The sequence below is a fragment of the Schistocerca piceifrons genome, chromosome 8 (genome assembly GCF_021461385.2).
Source record: "Schistocerca piceifrons isolate TAMUIC-IGC-003096 chromosome 8, iqSchPice1.1, whole genome shotgun sequence".
NCBI lineage: Eukaryota > Metazoa > Arthropoda > Insecta > Orthoptera > Acrididae > Schistocerca > Schistocerca piceifrons.
Genome location: NC_060145.1, coordinates 201,768,506 through 201,788,008, shown reverse-complemented (window position 1 = coordinate 201,788,008; position 19,503 = coordinate 201,768,506).

Genomic DNA, 19,503 nt, shown 5'->3' with positions numbered 1-19,503 from the left:
CTGGATGCATATACATGGCTCGAAAGGCATAGTAGAATAGCATAAAACACGAATGATAGTTACTAAAAACTATCCGTGTGACGCATCATGTTTATAAATCTCGAGTACCATCAGAAATACGGCACATCTGATGTAATGCAAGAATGGTGGCTAGAATCCGTGGGTCTTGACTCATTCGGTAAGGTGGTGTTGTATCGCCCGTTCAGAGTAGAACGGAAAGTTGATTTAAAATGTCTAAGCAATTAAGTTAACGTAAAAGTTAATGCTTCTCATCTTAAGCAACGATTTGGGTAGCTGTAACGTAACATTTGTCACATAGGTTTCAAAATACGACAATGAATTGAATGTAATATTGCGTGATACAGTAATGAAATGTATTAAAGGCGGCTTACATATGTGGCCTGAAACAGCAGAACGCAGACAGACAGGACGCTGAACATGAATTGCGTCATTGCGATGGGACTCATAGTTTCTTCCAGGTATCTGGTAAACCTGTAACGCAAGTAAAACGAATGTATTAGTAACTGGTACTAGACTCTTCCGTTTAACATCGAGTGCTACAACAATTTTTATACTATTTTAAGAATCTTCTCATGGGTTTCCGCCGACTGTTGATTGTTTCTCAGATACTTTGCTACCATGAAGCAGCAAAGAGTCATCCCCCCCCCCCTTGCGCGTAGCTTATTGCTTGTACTGTAATAACCTACAGTGGTGTGGTCCACAGGTCTTTCTCTGACATATGCTGGCGTGATATCCTGCTTGCTACTTGTAACGAAAGCTCACTGAGAGGGGAAAATCTATGGTTCGGGTTACTGATATATTTTGTTCAAGTTGCTGTACTAGTTGTGTATGTCACACTAGAAAAGGTTTCAGTCCACTACCAGTGATTTAGGTTAAATCTTAGACAATACCAACCAGTCGGTTACCAAACCGTCAAAATAACTATAAAACAACCATCGTGTGGAGTAGCCGAAAGGAACAAATACAGGGTTCATCATGAAGCGTTGCTAGGAATCAGACAGGAGGTATTACTGTGAGCGAGATGCAAAAATAAGGCATATACTTTCAGCGACACAAAATAAAGGAGACTGCTCGAACCACTGAGAAACTATTTCACAAGGAACATTACAGCGCGACTTTTTCCTAACTTTGAATTATTTCCTACCTCTGTTACAATTTTTTTATCAAAATGTATCAACTTATATACATATACTATAATACAAAACAAGCCTCCCTACTTTGAACTTTTTCAGTATCATCCGTCAGTCCCACCTGATACGGATCCCACACCGCAAAGCAGTAATCCAGAATAGGGCGGACAAGTGTAGTGTAAGCAGTCTCTTTAGTAGATCTGTTGCACCTTTTAAGTGTTCTGCCAGTGAATCACAGTCTTTGGTTTGCTCTACCCACAACATTATCTATGTGATCGTTCCAATTTAGATTATTTGTAATTGTAATCGCTAAGTATTTAGTTGAATTTACAGCCTTTAGATTTGTGTGACTTATCGCGTAATCGAAATTTAACGGATTTCTTTTAGTACTCATGTGAATAACTTCACACTTTTCTTTATTCAAGGTGAATTGCCACTTTTCGCACACCCAGATATCTTATCTGAATCATTTTGCAATTCATTTTGGTCATCTGATGACTTTACAAGACGGTAAATGACAGCATCATCTGCGAATAATCTAAGAAGGCTACTCAAATTGCCCCTATGTCGTTAATATAAATCAGGAACAATAGAGGGCCTATAACACTTCCTTGGGGAACGCCGGATATTACTTCTATTCACTCGATGACTTTCCGTCTATTACTACGAACTATGACCTTTCTGACAGGAAATCACGAATCCAGTTGCACAACTGATGCGATATTCTATAGGCACACAGTTAGACGCTTGTGAGGAACGGTGTCGAAAGCCTTCTGAAACTCTAAAAATATGGAGTCAATTTAACGTCCCTTGTCGATAGCATTCATTACTTCGTGAGTATATAGAGCTAGTTGTGTTCCACAAATCCGTGCTGACTATGTGTCAATAAATCGTTTTCTTCGAGGTACTTCACAATGTTCGAATACGTATATGTTCCAAAACCCTACTGCAAATCGACGTTAGTGGTATGGGCCTGTAATTCAGCGGATTACTCCTACCTTCCTTTTTGTGTATTGGTGTGACTTGAGCAACTTTCGAGTCTTTGGGTACGGAACTTTCTGTGAGCGAACGGTTATATATAATTGCCAAAGCCGGTCCCAAGCCCGGTTGAAAAAGGAGGAGGGGGAGGAGTAACACCTCGTTAAAAAACCTTGGTTCACCTGGCCCGGGTGATAGTACCTCGTGAGGGTCCCTAGCCAGGGAAACGGTGAAGACCTCAACGGCAGTGAAGGCGGCGATGAAGATCATCAGAACGGCGGAACTGGCGGAAGAGGCAGGCTTTTGCATAAAAGCACCAGACTGTAGCGTCTGTTCCCACAGTGGGCGGCTGCAAAAGGCGTCTGTCCCACATGTTAGTGGCGGCCTCACTTATAATTCTAAGCTAAATGCTTGAATTTTTATCATCGAAAGGTTCAACTACCTTTCCCCAAACCAAACTTTAACCTAAGACATGATGGTAAATTTCAAAATGGAAACTACTCCAGGAAGTAACCAATCTTCCATCGCTATTCATGGCGGTGCAACTAGGCCTTTGGATTCTGGAGAGCCTAGAACATCATGTAAGGAAGAGTCGGAGCTTCCGAGTACTTCTTCAAAGATAAGACCCAAGAAAAAACATCTACTGGGGACTCTGAATATCAACACACTTATGAAAGTTGGAAAACTAAAACGCCTAACGGACGCTCTCAATCAACGCAACATACTTATATTAGCTCTTCAAGAAACAAGGTATCTGGATGAAAATGCATTTGAATCAGGTGGATACAGGATCTACAAAGGAAAACCAGCCATTAAAAATTCCAATAATACGACTATATTAGGGACCGCATTTATGGTCAAACAGCAACTTACGGAATCAATAACTAATTTTAGCTCCCCATCAGAACGAATTTCTTTTCTGACGTTCAAGTCAGGCAATAAACGCTACACTATTATAAATGCACATGCACCTATTAACCAACATAACAGAACAAATGTTGACAAAGTGGAAGATTTCTGGGAAATGCTTGAACACGAAACATCCATGTTACCAAAAGAACATATAAAAATTTTAGTGGGAGACTTTAATGCACAAGTTGGCAAAGAAATAAAATTTAAATCAGTAGTTGGAGATTATCCAGCACATGCAAGAACCAACAGAAATGGGGAAAGACTTATAGATTTTTGTAGACAGTTTAATCTAAAATTAATGTCGACATGTTTCAGGAAACTTGCAAGAAAGAAAAAAACGTGGGTATCACCTAATCCAAATCAAGGTGAATATCAGTTGGACCATGTGGCAATAACGACTCGCAACTACAAGGAAATCTTGGATGTCAGAGTGAGGAAGGGCCTAAACATAGACTCAGATCATTATCTGACAGAAATAAAGACCATGTTCCAACCAAACAAACCTAAACCAAAACCAAGAAGATTTCCAAGAGTAAACACTTAATTTCTCCTGCAAAAGCAGGACAAATTCTGTCATATACTAAACACAAGAAAAATGGATAATTGGGAAGAAATTAAAGAAACAATGATAGAGTCAGTTAAAGAAATGGGACAGCCACGAAGAATACCAAAACACAGATGGTGGAATGAGCTGTGTGATGAAGCAATTGACAATCGACTAAAGGCATGGAAAAAATGGAACAGCAATAAGAAACACGAATACTGGGAAGAGTTTAAGGAAGAAAGGAAAAAGACAGCAAAAATCATCAGATCAGTGAAAAGAAAATATGACAAAGACAGATTAGAAGAAATGGAGTCTGATTTCAAAAGGAACAACACTAGAGACTTCTATAAGACTTTCAGAGAAGTTTTAACAGGATTCCAGTCACAAAGTTTACATTTTAAAGATAAAAATGGAAAAATGGTTTTAAGCAATAAAGAGAACTGCCAAATCTTAGCTGAATACTTTGAAAATCTATTAAATTGTGAGGAGCCTAATGACAGGTTACAATTTCAAAAACCACAACATGAAAATCCACCGTCGGAACCACCTACAGTAGAAGAAATAGAAAAGATTATCAAAGCATTGAAGAATAACAAAGCACCAGGTGAGGATGGGATAGTGGCAGAAATGTGGAAACTAGGGGGCTTATCCGCATGTCAGAAAATTCACAAAGTAATTAAAGACATTTGGACAAAAGGAATCATACCCAGTGACTGGAAACAAGCATTGATCCGCCCTCTCCATAAAAAAGGAGATAAAACAGACACCAACAACTACAGGTGCATATCCTTGTTACCAGTGGCATACAAAATACTTTCTAAAGCACTTTTAAATAGAATAGAGGAACAAGCAGGACCTAATATAGGAGATTATCAAGCAGGATTTAGAAAAGGTAGATCATGTGCAGAACAGATTCTTAATTTAAAAACAATTTTGAGAGTGAGAGCTATACAAAATAAAAATACAGTAGTTACTTTCGTAGACTTCAAGAAGGCCTACGACTCAGTTGACAGACAAACACTATTCCAGATACTTTATGAATCAGGGATAGATGAAAACACCAGAAGACTTGTTGAACAAACGCTCACAGATACAACATCAAGAATTAAGTTCCAAGGCGAAATTTCTGAACCATTCAAAATCAAAACAGGAGTTCAACAAGGTGACGGACTGTCCCCAATTCTCTTTAACTTGGTTTTAGATAAAGTAGTAAAAACATGGGAAAACACATTAAAAAACAGAGGCACAAAGGGTATAAGCATGGGCCAAGGAAAGAACAAATTTGAAGTAAAATGTTTAGCCTTTGCGGATGATATGGCATTGATAACTGAAAACCGAACAGACGCAACAGTTATGCTTGATATGTTACACGAGATTGCTGAAAAGACTGGGCTAAAAATATCCTACGAAAAAACCAAGTATATAGAACACAAACATAATACAGAAAAGTTTATGAAAACAAAGTATGGAAAAATTAAAAGAGTTGATAGATTCAAATACCTGGGGGAGTGGATCCAAGCCAATGGACTGGATAACACAACAAATAAAGAAAGAATAAAAAAGTTGGAATTTGCATATAAATTAACACAAAACTACTTCAATAAGAAATCAATATCCATACAAGCAAAGATTAAACATTATAATTCAGTTATTAGGACACAAGCAACATATGGATCAGAGTGCCTAACATCGAATAAGAAAGGCGAATTAAGAGATTTAGAAAAAAGAGAGAGAAAAATATTAAGAAAAATTCTAGGTCCTGAGAAAAACAAGGAAAACAGGTGGATTAAAAGGAGAAATGAAGACCTATACAAAAATACAGAAAAGATCACAGACACAATGAGGAAGAGACGGCTAAAATTTTATGGACATTTAAAAGAATGGAAGAAACACGAATTACAAAGAAAATTTTTAATTACGTTTGTAAGCTGAAAAACACCGTAGGATGGATAGAAGCAGTAAAGAAAGACGCCAACAAAATAGGTGCTACAGAAGAAATAATACGTGACAGGAATAACTTTAGGCTACTTATAGAAAACGCAAACTATGAAGAAGATGCGCCAAAACCTCGACCCAAGAGAGTGTGGACAGATGAGCAGAGACGAGCAGTTGGCGAGAAAATGAAGAAGTACTGGGAAGAACGGAAGAAAAAGAAGCACCGTAAGTCTTAAGTTGTATGCGGTCCATAGCTGGCCAAATTCATAATTTAAAAAAAAATAATTGCTAAATATGGAGCTATTGCATCTGCATACTCTGAAAGGAACCTGAGTGGTATATCATCTGGGCCGGAAGCCTTGCCTTTATTAAGTGACTTAAGCTGCTTTGCTACACCGAGGATATCTACTTCTATGTTTCTTATCTTCGCAGTTGTTCTAGATTGGAACTCTGGAATATTTACTTCGTCTCCTTTGGTGAAGGAGTTTCTGAAAACCGTGTTTAATAACTCTGCTGTGGTGGCACTGTCATCAGTGACTTCACCGTAGTTATCGCGCAGTGAAGGTATTGATTGCGTTTCCCCACTGGTGTGCTTTATATATGACCAGAATCTCTTTGGGTTTTCTACCAGATTCCGAGACAGAGTTTCGCTGTGGAAATTATTAAAAACGTCTCGCATTGAAGCACGCGCTATATAATGTCCTTCTGGTGACAAACAGACCCGAGCTATTTGAAACAGTTAACGCAGAACAGGGAATCAGCGATCTTAAAGCGGTACCTGCATCGATGATTTCAGCCGTAAATAAAAATATTAAAAAAGGTAGGAAGATTTTTCTATTTAGCAAAAGTGTCAAAAAGCAGATTACAGAGTACCTGACGGCTCAACACAAAAGTTTTGTCTCAAGTACAGATAGTGTTGATAGTGTGGACAAAGTTCAAAACCATCGTACAATATGCGTTAGATGAGTATGTGCCAAGCAAGATCGTAAGAGATGGAAAAGAGCCACCGTGGTACAACAACCGAGTTAGAAAACTGCTGCGGAAGCAAAGGGAACTTCACAGGAAACATGAACATAGCCAAAGCCTTGCAGACAAACAAAAATTACGCGAAGCGAAATGTAGTGTGAGGAGGGCTATGCGAGAGGCGTTCAATGAATTCGAAAGTAAAGTTCTATGCACTGTCTTGGCAGAAAATCCTAAGAAATTTTGGCCTTATGTCAAAGCGGTAGGTGGATCAAAACAAAATGTCCAGACACTCTGTGACCAAAATGGTACTGAAACAGAGGATGGCAGACTAAAGGCCGAAATACTAAATGTCTTTTTCCAAAGCTGTTTCACAGAGGAAGACTGCACTGTAGTTCCTTCTCTCGATTGTCGCACAGATGACAAAATGGTAGATATCGAAATAGACGACAGAGGGATAGAGAAACAATTAAAATCGCTCAAAAGAGGAAAGGCCGCTGGACCTGATGGGATACCAGTTCGATTTTTCACAGAGTACGCGAAGGAACTTGCCCCCCTTCTTGCAGCGGTGTACCGTAGGTCTCTAGAAGATCGAGCGTTCCAAAGGATTGGAAAAGGGCACAGGTCATCCACGTTTTCAAGAAGGGACGTCGAACAGATGTGCAGAACTATAGACCTATATCTCTAACGTCGATCAGTTGTAGAATTTTGGAACACGTATTATCTTCGAGTATAATGACTTTTCTGGAGACTAGAAATCTACTCTGTAGGAATCAGCATAGGTTTCGAAAAAGACGGTCGTGTGAAACCCAGCTCGCGCTATTCGTCCACGAGACTCAGAGGGCCATAGACACGGGTTCACAGGTAGATGCCGTGTTTCTTGACTTCCGCAAGGCGTTTGATACAGTTCTCCACAGCCGTTTAATGAACAAAGTAAGAGCATATGGATTATCAGACCAATTGTGTGATTAGGATTGAAGAGTTCCTAGATAACAGAACGCAGCATGTCATTCTCAATGGAGAGAAGTCTTCCGAAGTAAGAGTGATTTCAGGTGTGCCGCAGGGGAGTGTCGTAGGACCGTTGCTATTCACAATATACATAAATGACCTTGTTGATAACATCGGAAGTTCCTGAGGCTTTCTGCAGATGATGCTGTTGTGTACCGAGAGGTTGTAACAATGGAAAATTGTACTGAAATGCAGGAGGATCTGCAGCGAATCGACGCATGGTGCAGGGAATGGCAATTGAATCTCAATGTAGACAAGTGCAATGTGCTGCGAATACATAGAAAGATAGATCCCTTATCATTTAGCTACAAAATAGCGGGTAAGCAACTGGAAGCAGTTAATTCCATAAATTATCTGGGAGTACGCATTAGGAGTGATTTAAAATGGAATGATCATATAAAGCTGATCGTCGGTAAAGCAGATGCCAGACTGAGATTCATTGGAAGAATCCTAAGGAAATGCAATCCGAAACCAAAGGAAGTAGGTTACAGTACGCTTGTTCGCCCACTGCTTGAAAATTGCTCAGCAGTGTGGGATCCATACCAGATAGGGTTGATAGAAGAGATAGAAAAGATCCAACAGAGAGCAGCGCTCTTCATTACAGGATCATTTAGTAATCGCGAAAGCGTTACGGAGATGATAGATAAACTCCAGTGGAAGACTCTGCAGGAGAGATGCTCAATAGCTCGGTACGGGCTTTTGTTAAAGTTTCGAGAACATACCTTCACCGAAGAGTCAAGCAGTATATTGCTCCCTCCTACGTATATCTCGCGAAGAGACCATGAGGATAAAATCAGAGAGATTAGAGCCCACACAGAAGCATACCGACAATCCTCCTTTCCACGAACAATACGAGACTGGAATAGAAGGGAGAACCGATAGAGGTACTCAGGGTACCTTCCTGGCCGTGCGGTTCTAGGCGCTACAGTCTGGAACCGAGCGACCGCTACGGTCGCAAGTTCGAATCCTGCCTCGGGCATGGATGTGTGTGATGTCCTTAAGTTAGCTAGGTTTAATTAGTTCTAAGTTCTAGGCGACTGATGACCTTAGAAGTTAAGTCGCATAGTGCTCAGAGCCAAAGGGTACCCTCCGCCACACACCGTCAGGTGGCTTGCGGTGTATGAATGTAGCTGTAGATGTAGATATTTCGAACTTTTGCAAAACTTTGTCAAGCTTCGGGATTTTGAGTTCTTTTAAATTTGGCGTGCTTTTTTCGTTGCTTCTGCAACTGCTATCTGACCCGTTTTGTGCACCATGGGGGATTTATGTGGTACATGTCTCTCAATTGCTGTCGACACTATCTCTCTGTAATCATTCCACATCTTTTCTAAGCTTACGGGATCAGATCTGAAGAAGTGGAGACAGTCTCTTAAAAAGGCGTTCAGAGCATTTTTATCAGCTTTTTTTTAAATAGATGTGCTTTGCGTTTCTTTTTGATGGTTGTGGGTGTTGCGGTATTCAGCCTAGCACCAACTGCCTTGTAGACGCTAATCCCTGTATTCGTCATGATACTCGCTATTTGTCCAGGATTATTTGTTGCTAAGAGGTGAAGTATACTTTCGCAACCACTTACGCTTCGAGTAGGCTCATGAAATAATTGTTCAAAATAATTATCTGAGAAAGCATTCAGTACAATTTCGGATGACGTTTTATGCCTGCCGCTGGTTTTAAATGTATAATTTTTCCAGCATATCGTGGGTAGATTGAAGTCGCCACCGACAATAATTGTATGAGTCGGGTACCTTTTTGAAATGAGACTCAAGTTTTCTTTGAACTGTTCAGCAACTATATCTTCCGAGTCAGGGGGTCGCTAAAACGATCCATTTAGTCCGATAGTCCATACTATTTCGCAGGAACTATCTACTTCAATTTCACTACAAGGCAAACTACTTCTGACAGCAATAAAAACTCCACCACCAACTGTGTTTAAACTATGCTTTCTGAACACTGTTAGATCGTATGAAAAGAATTCGGCTGAACTTATCTCCGGCTTTAGCCAGCTTTCTGTACCTGTAACTATTTGAGCTTCAGTGCTTTCTATTACGGCTTGAAGCTGTGGTTCTTTCCCAACACAGCTACGTCAATCTACAACTACAACAACGATCTTTCGACAACTCCCTTTTAGACGGACGCCCTTCCTGTGGTTTCCTGAAACCCTCTAACCAAAAAAGACCGTCCAGTCCCTTCCACACAGCCCCCGCTACCCGTGTAGCCTCTTCCTGTGGGTAGTTAACTCCTGACGTATTAAGCGGAACCCGGGAACCCACCACCCGATGGCGCAAATCAAGGAATCTGCAGCCTACATGGTCACAGAACCGAATGGTTCAAATGGCTCTGAGCACTAAGGGACTCAACATCTGAGCTCATCAGTCCCCTAGAACTACTTAAACCTAACTAACCTAAGGACATCACTGACGTCCATGCCCGAGGCAGGATTCGAACCTGCGACCGTAGCCGTCATGCAGTTCCAGACTGAAGCGCCTAGAACCGCTCGGCCACTCCGGCCGGCGGTCACAGAACCGCCTGAGCCTCTGATTCAGGTCCTCCACTCGGCTCTGCAGTAATATAGGAACAGCCATCTCTCGATAGCCCTATGGAAGATTTGTACAAATAGCTTTAGCAAAAGGATTTGACATCAGTATCTGTTACTAACTGAGCTTTCTACCAATCATTCAGATTATTAAGAAAGTTATAAAAGTAGTTGTGAGTATTATTAGATATTATAGCGGAAGATAGCCTACCATCACGTCTGTGAAACTAAGACGGAACAGCTGTAAGGCAACTAAATAAAGTTGCGTGTTCATTTACGAACTAACAGCTAAAACAGCTGTCTACAGCAAGCAATTCAGGCACTTAGTACATCAGCTTAAGTCCGCTGGGGCAGCAGGTGAAGACAAACAAACACGCAGGCGATAGTAGCACAAGAGGCGAGCACACTCAAATGCAGTAGCATAGTAAACAACTTACATCAAAATGCGTGGATACAAAACCCTATGTCAAGATCGCTAAAACTGCTTTATTGGTAGTTTCAGGACAGAGACGAACCATCTTCAGATCTAAAACAGAAAATTGCACAAAAGAGGTGAACAGTAGTATCATATACTTTATTTTTAAATTTCCATTCTGTGATACGTACCAATCAAAATTATTAATTAATTAAGTGTGTATCATCCATCAAGCATTACACATCGTCGTAATCTGTTGAAGTGAGTCGCTCCTGTTATCATGTACACACTGAAAAGTTTTATAGACCGAGACAAGAAAGGACATACCATATACATTTGGTAAGTGGTATAAGGCTATAATCTCCCTATATTATTTGATAGGTTTCATAATAACGACCACACGTAATGCTGATTACAATTTGCACCTACATCTCAAGCACATTTGTAACTTCAACTGTTCACTTCCTTTATAGGAAACACTAGAACTGAGTTATGTTCCTCAGTATGTATGGATTGTGTGTTTAACACCCAGACTTTACGTTCCATTTGATTACACATATGTCCACATCCTCAGGATGCTGGTACAAATATGACTGTCTCGCCAACATGTACTACAAAACAAACAGAAATAATGCTTATTGTTCATTTATTGACTTGTATTTTGACATGCATCATATGTGGTATTGTCTGAGGGTATAATCTATAGCAGATGCCTAGGTGTAAGGAACTATGATTATATTCATGAAGTTCGATCCTCGTAACCCTGTTTACTGTAACATCTAATGGCTCTGTACCACTTAGGTTTTATCCGTCTATTTACTCGCTTGTAACTGAAGCACTTGTAGCACTGAGTATAATTGGCACCTAGACTTCGGATTACAGTATTACTCGCTCTGTTATTCAATATTATGGGTTTATAATTTTTGAGCATTGGCGCTGTACATACTTTCGAGTATCCTAAAGTACTGTATTGCTTTCAGTTGTAAGCATATTAATTTCCTTCTTGTTTACGATGTCCTGGTTTTGCATTATTTAACGAACAGCTTAATTCATTATATGGTTGTTACAGATTGTAGTTTAATTCGGTATATGGTTGTTAGAGATTGTAGAAACTGAATATAGTTCCTTGCATTATAAAATGCAAATCTAATAGAAATTTCTTACTTTACAATTCGTTACATGATTATAGAGGCACGACTTTGTAAAACTTTGTTAGTCAGCAGCGCCATCTGGCAGTTAGTGTTTACATGTAGCACTAACGCTAGATATGTGGTCTGTTTTCCAACAGATACTTCCTTGTTCTATCTTTGTGTTCACACGTGAATTGTATGATAGTTACCACTATCAGTCTCCTTGCATTTAAACACAAGAGTGGTAATATGAGCACTGGAGACATGTATGACTAACGTTGTAAATTATGTAAACATGACGACCTACTTTAGATAAGATCATATCTTTATACCACTTACCAAACGTGCTTTGTGTGTTTTCTTTTTGTCACGGTCTATAAAATTTTTCAGTGTGTACGTAACAACAAGAGCAATTCAGGTTAACATATTACGACTGTGTATAATGCCTGGTGGCTGATTTACACTGAATTAAGTAATAATTTTGATTGGTATGTATCACTGAATGGAAGCTTAAATGTAAAATGTATGATACTATTGTTCACTTTTTTTAAGCAACTTTCTGTATTTTAGATTTGAAGCTGGCTCATGAATGAGCTGAACTTGTAATCAACAAAGGAGTTTTAGCGATCTTGACATAGAATTTTTTATCCACACATTTTAAGACAGCAGATCACCTGTCTTCCGATTTGAGAAAGTCAAATAACCTACAGTAAAGATTTGCAGACCAGCTCTTTTCAAAAGGCATAAGATACCGCTGTACAATGGTGTGCAAATAATTAGCTCTGGACTTAGTTCCAGAGGCACACAGAACGATACATCAAGACTTTCTTCCACCTTGAATCCAGTATATAATAATGATAAAATGACCATTAGCTCCCCTGCATCGTACAGACTGCATTAATCGTAGTAGCACTAAACGAAGGAAACACATGCAGCAACCAGAGGGGTAACGTTGGTGAACACAATAAATACAAATGCCAGTAAATTTTTGGAGCAATTACTCGACCATCCATCTCCCTAGACTGTATACAATAATGGAATTTATACAGACATAAACGATCCACACCACTCAACAGTATGACAATTTAATGCCAAAATGGCCAATACTAAATTTAATTATCTGCCCACGTTCGCCACAAGCCGCGAAACGTGCTCATAAAGTCTAGAGACAGTCTAGTACAGAAACAAACAAGTGCATACACGCCCCACAGTATATCAGGACAGCCACAGGAAAATTACTCACAATGTAAAACGATAACCAGAACGTCCGGAGCCACAACACTTGTTCATCAAATTCAAAATTGCTGTCCATAGCTGGAAACGGGCCCTCACCATAAACCCCATAGTCCAGAGGAGCGAAAGATTGACAAATCAAGATTGCTGCCTCCATATGCTTCACTGGCTGAAGACATCCAACTGACGTCTCGGTGCCAACAACACTCCAGTGTGCCAGGCTATCGACACTACGCCATATTCAGCCCACAGGGTTGTCATCACGCCTGCAGCGCAGCAGGCCCCGAACTACACGAGCTTCCACCGACCATGCAAGAGTTAACGAGTATTCCACGTTCTTCCATACAGTGCCGCTCGGCGCCAATTCCCTGCCACCTGAGGGGAAGACCTCCTTCGGTTACCCAGCAACTGGTCAGAGACAACTGCTGCGAAAGGTTGCTGTCGATATAAGCGAGCAGCAGCGATATGGAACACGCACGTCTCAAAAAATGTTTCAAATGGCTCTGAGCACTATGGGACTTAACTTCTGAGGTCATCAGTCCCCTAGAACTTAGAACTACTTAAACCTAACTAACCTAAGGACATCACACACATCCATGCCCGTGGCAGGATTCGAACCTGCGACCGTAGCGGTCGAACGGTTCCAGACTGTGGCGCCTAGAACAGCTCGGTCACTCCGGCCTGCTCAAGCACGTCTCAAATATCAGTACAAATTATAGGCTTATAAAACTGCTACTGGCAAAAAGAGCAAAAAGTTGTGAATATACAGAAGAAAGAAGAGCTTCATTCCCTACATCTGCAAAAACTCACAAATGAAGACACACGGAAAAGAAGCGGGACTATTAAGGAACGGAGTACAACCCGTCAGCTTCGGTAAGTCCTTTTAATCAGGAAATGAGTTTACGGCACATTCTGATGGCTAGTCGTCGGTGCTACAAGACAGTTGGAATGACCCAGAAATAAAGTGGCAAGTCACCGGGGTACAAAAGATTTCACATTTAGTTATAACAGAACGAATGCTCTAAGTCGGTCTTTTTACGGAAAGAGTGGGGCAATTCCATGGTTTCGTTCCACTGTTCAAGTTACACCTGTTATATCAGCTGGGTTGGAACTGCAAACGTGATCGGTTGAGTTTTTACTCTATGTTGTTTCCTTATAGTATAAGTGTTTAGTTTGAAGTATAATAGTAGTGTGGTCCTCTCAGGAATTTCAAAATGTGTGGATCATTGCAAGACAATGAGAAACCATCTTTTAATAATCGGCCGGCCGATGTGGACGAGCGGTTCTAGGCGCTTCAGTCCGTAACCACGCGACTGCTACGGTCGCAGGTTCGAATCCTGCCTCGGGCATGGATGTGTGTGATGTCCTTATGTTAGTTAGCTTTAAATAAAGTTCTAAGTTCTAGGTGACTGATGACCTCAGATGTTAAGTCCCATAGTGCTCAGAGCCATCTGAACCTTCTTTTACTAATCAGCCAAAAACGGATAACTTATGGCAGCATGAGTAATGTTTGTAGGGACCTTAGAGCAATGTCTCCAGAGTTAGGCAGTGACTCCAAATGCTGATTGTTTGAGTGTTTCAAACAAATGAAACCCCATGAAAAAAACCGCTTATCAAGAATTTTAATTTGTTATGTAACTGAAATAATCACTCTTCCTTTTTAACTAGCTTCATTTCTGTGACATTAATTGTAAGGTATCACGGTTCCAATGCCAGAGACTGCTTTTTCAAATGTTCAAATGTGTGTGAATTCCTAAGTGACCAAACTGCTGAGGTCATCGGTCCCTAGACTTACACACTACTTAAACTAAATTATGTTATGATCAACACACACATGCTCATGCCCGAGGGAGGACTCGAAACTCCGGCGGGAGGCGCCGCGCAATCCGTGACATGGTGTCTCAAAGCGAGCGGCCACTCCGAGCGGCAAATTGCTTTTTCTGACACATTGTAAGAATCAGACGAAATTGTACTATGAGTGAAATACCTGCTTGCTTTCTGTACTTTGTTACTTCATGAAAAGCAACGAAGGGCTTTTGGCTGACTATACTGTCGAGTACGACGAATGTTGGAATACCTCCCAACGACAAAAGAGGGATACATGTTAACCGCCCTTGGAAACTATCCAAAGAAAAATAGTCAGCCATTATAAACTACACTGGTGCATTTAATGGAAGAGAGACTTACTATGACAAGGGAATGACAGACATAACGTACCTTCAAGAAGGCCTATCAATACGAAATATGTCCCTTGATTTATGTAAAGAAAAATATCCTGAAATTCTTGTTCTATATGGGACATGCCGGAAAATATTTAACAGCAACTTCAACTTCTAATTGGGCTACCTGCATACCAATACCTGCCTAACATGTGATAAAGTTCAAACAGAATTGAAAGGTTTGAATTCTATGCCTTCGCAAAATACGTCTGAAAAAGAGAAATTGCAAATTAGAAACCAAATTAAAATACTTAACACTGAAGAACAGGTTCGTAAGCTAATGGCTGTTACATTTTATTCAAGGTAGCGGAAAGCAACGCAAGAAAGTTAAAAAATCCTGGAAAATGAAGCAGTATGCATGAATTATAAAAACAAACCTTCCCTTGCCAAGTATCAGTTTTACTGATGTTTATTACAAGCGTCAAATATGGTTTGACAGTTCCAATACCCATCAGATGTCCAAAAGTGATGCAATATTTTATACTTACACTGAAGAGGTAGGGAGTAAATGAACGAATGAATTTATTAGTTTTTTGCAGAATTATGTGAGTGAAATCCTTGATCGAAAATTAAAGATTCTTGTAATGTTCTGTGATTCGTGCTGAGGGCAGAATAAGAACTATTCAGCTTTTTACATCTTCACTATGTCGTTAACACCACTAAGAGATTAGGTAGTACCAAAATAGTATTTCCAATAAGAAGACTCTCTCACGTGGAAAACGATAAAAACTTTAGTTTGGTGAAACAGAAAATTACTGCAGAGTTACCAAAAGATAGGATTAAGGCTTTTGGAACCACAAGAGTGAATCCAAGATCTTACAAAGTCATTCCTGTTCAACAAGAAATTATACGAGATTGGACGATGTTTCTAAAAGCGTCTTACACACTCAAGTGTTCTTTGAAGATACGACCGCTGATAGAAACTCTGGCCGTGAAAGAAGAAAAGTCGTTCAAATACAGGATTGCTTACAATGGGGCCTGGACACCAATAGATTTGGAATATTCTGGTAGTATGCACTCACACGTCAAGCCTGAGTATCAACTGCATGGAGCTGACGAATTCTTATGGTCTCATTGAGGATATAATGATACGTGCTTTCTAATATGAAACTTTTTTAAGACAAATCATGACTGTTCTACAGATAACTAACTCTAGGGGTATACTTTCAGAGCTCCTGCCTATATCTTTAAAAAAAATATGCAGATCTTCAAGAACTTAAACAATTTTGTGGCCAAGACACAATAAATCTCCATTTTTGTGGTCAAGACGCAAGAAATTTCTATTCTAATCTACTACAGATTGAACCAAATTTAACACCAAGTAAACAAAACTTCTAAAACTAAACAACACAAAGAAGAGATGAAATCCTACCAAAAGGTGATGGGTTTCCGCGTTCTTATCGTGGTAAACATGAACTTTCTTTGCCTGCGTTGTCTTTTTTATCATATAATTACAACTAATGTTTTTTCCTAAGGTACTTTCTCTACAGTTATTAAATTTGGCATCGTAGTTATATTGTTTCCACTCGACTGGAGTGTTTTAAGTACTTTTTGTAGCCTTGAAAGTTTAAATTTCCTCTCCTGAATAATATACTAGATGTGACTTATCCCATTTTGCCGTGGGCTTTTTAAATGTATTACATAAAATTTACTCATCCTGATAATTTTATGATGTTTAAGAATACTTGATGTCTTAGGAATCACAGTAGATGCGTGATCTGCAGATTGTTTTTAGTCAACCGGTATCAGTTAACAACCAGCGACTGTGGAATTCTGTTGCGACCACAGATATTAAAATTTGTAACACATAAAAATAATTATCATTGGTGTTGAAAAGGAGTTGATGCAGTTGAAAACTAGTAACGTGCCGGGTCCTGACAATTCCTACTCTATTGCACAGAGACTATTTTGCAGTACTAGACTCATTTCTTAGGTCGCATTTATAGTGAACTAGCGATCCGCCCTATCTTTGCTAGGCTCGTAAAACTATAATAACAACTTATGTACACAAACCTCCTCATGAATCAGACTATGTGTTAGTAAAATAGTATCAAAATCCGAACAATAAGTCCCGGGTTAGCCTACACTTACAGACAGAAAAAGAACTTGGGGGACTATAATTTATAAATGTAGATAGAGGATATGCATAGATTCTGACCAAATCTCATAGCCCTCTGGAGTTGTAATGATTGTTAACTTTACTGTATTTCCTCCAGATACCGCCTCCTCTATAGTTTGCCGGCTCTCAGCTACCATCATTAGCATGTTACTCCAAACGTCAAATAATTATGGAGTTGACAACAATATATGTACACTCAAGATTGCTATAATTTTAAATTACATACACTGATTTTCTTAATCAATGAATCCATCTATTATTGAAAACCATATCAAATTCTCTACAGTTTCTTAGATTAGTCTTACAAGGGAACCTCCCCATCGCACCCCCCTCAGATTTAGTTGTAAGTTGGCACAGTGGATAGGCCTTGAAAAACCGAACAAAGATCAACCGAGAAAACAGGAAGAAGTTGTGTGGAACTATGAAAAAATAAGCAAAATAGGCAAACTGAGTAGTCCATGCGAAAGATAAGCAACATAAAGGACTGTCTGCGCTTAGGAGCGCCGTGGTCCCGTGGTTAGCGCGAGCAGCTGCGGATCGATAGGTCCTTGGTTCAAGTCTTCCCTCAAGTAAAAGTCCGATGCGAGGTAACTGCGTCGTAATATGAGGACGCTACACCTAAACAAACATCGAAACAGACGACGTCAGTCGACTACAGCGCACATTCTTGCTAACGAAGCTCCCTGGCTGGCAGTTGACGGTTCGCTACTTTGGACGAGAGTTTCATCACTTATTTGGGAGTGATTATCACATCCACAAGAAAACATAAATCGGGCAAGGTAGAAGAATCTTTTTACCCATTCGCCAAGTGTACGTGTTAGCTGGGTCGATAACATATTCCTGTCATGTGACGCACATGCCGTCACCAGTGTCGTATAGAATATATCAGACGTGTTTTCCTCTGGAGGAATCGGTTGACCTATGACCTTGCGATCAAATGTTTTCGGTTCCCATTGAAGAGGCACGCCCCTTCATCTACTAATCGCACGGTTTTGCGGTGCGGTAGCAAAACACAGACACTAAACGTATTACAGTGAACAGAGACGTCAATGAACGAACGTACAGATCATAACTTTGCCCAAAAAAAAAAAAAAAGAAAGTAAACTTCTCACTCGAGGGAATACTTGAACCAAGCAGCTATCGATCCGCTGCTGCTCACCCTAACCTCGGGACCACGGCGCTCCTGACCTGACGTTGTCCTCGTTGTTGCCTATCTTGCGCATGGACTACTCAGTTTGTATATTTTGCTTATTTTTTTCATAGTTCCACACAACTTCTTCCTGTTTTCTCGATTGATCTGTGTTCAGCTTTTCAAGGCCTATCCACTGTGCCAGCTTATAACTAAATATGAGGGGGGTGCAATGGGGAGGTTCCCTTGTTAGAAACGCAGCAAGGGACTTCATTCAGTTAATAATACGTAGGGATATCTCTTACAGCTAAGACACCTAAGCGACGAGAAGAAAAAAATTCAGAGGCTTTCCACATGGAAAAAAGACGGAAATGTTAAATTATAGGTCAACAGCTTCAACGTTTGTTTGCTGCGGGATCCTGGGAGCATTTGCTAATATCGAAATCGATAACTTTACTAAAGAGAGAAAAACCTTTTGTACATAAATCAGCGTGTATGTGAAAAGCGCCGCTCGTGCGAAACAAGCCTTGCACTTTTCGACCATGATACCTTGCTAACAACCATGGCTGTAGACTAATGTGATGTTTCTATGTTGTTAGATTTTCGGGCCGGCCGTTGTGGCCGTGCGGTTCTAGGCGCTTCAGTCTGAAACCGCGTGACCGCTACGGTTGCAGGTTCGAATCCTGCTTCGGGCGTGGATGTGTGTGATGTCATTAGGTTAGTTAGGTTTAAGTAATTCTAAGTTCTAGGGGACTGATGACCACAGATGTTAAGTCCCATAGTGCTCAGAGCCATTTGAACCATTTTTTAGATTTTCGAAAAACATTCGATGCTGTACCGCGCCATAGACGAAGTATACGAACAGTCTCTCAGATATGTGACTGGTCGAAGACGTTTTGCGTAATAGAATCCAGTTTGCACTTCTAGACGGCGAGTGTGTGTCAGTGCCTCAGGAAAGAGTAAAGAGTGTTAGGTCCGCTTCCCCACTTTCCTTGCACATAAACAGTCTATCGAATAGGGTGGGGAAAAATTTGAGACTGTTTGCTGGTGAAGTGGCTGTGTACGGAAAGATATAGCTCATTAAACGAGCTGTGTGGTCATTTACGGTGACTGAGAAAAAATTTTTATTTTGGGCACTGAAAGGCCGCTTGTCTTAAATTTAGCTAAAAAAAGCATTCCTGGAAGTAGTCTATGTCTGAAGGATATTTCAACCTCATTTGGGAACATTGTTCTCTCA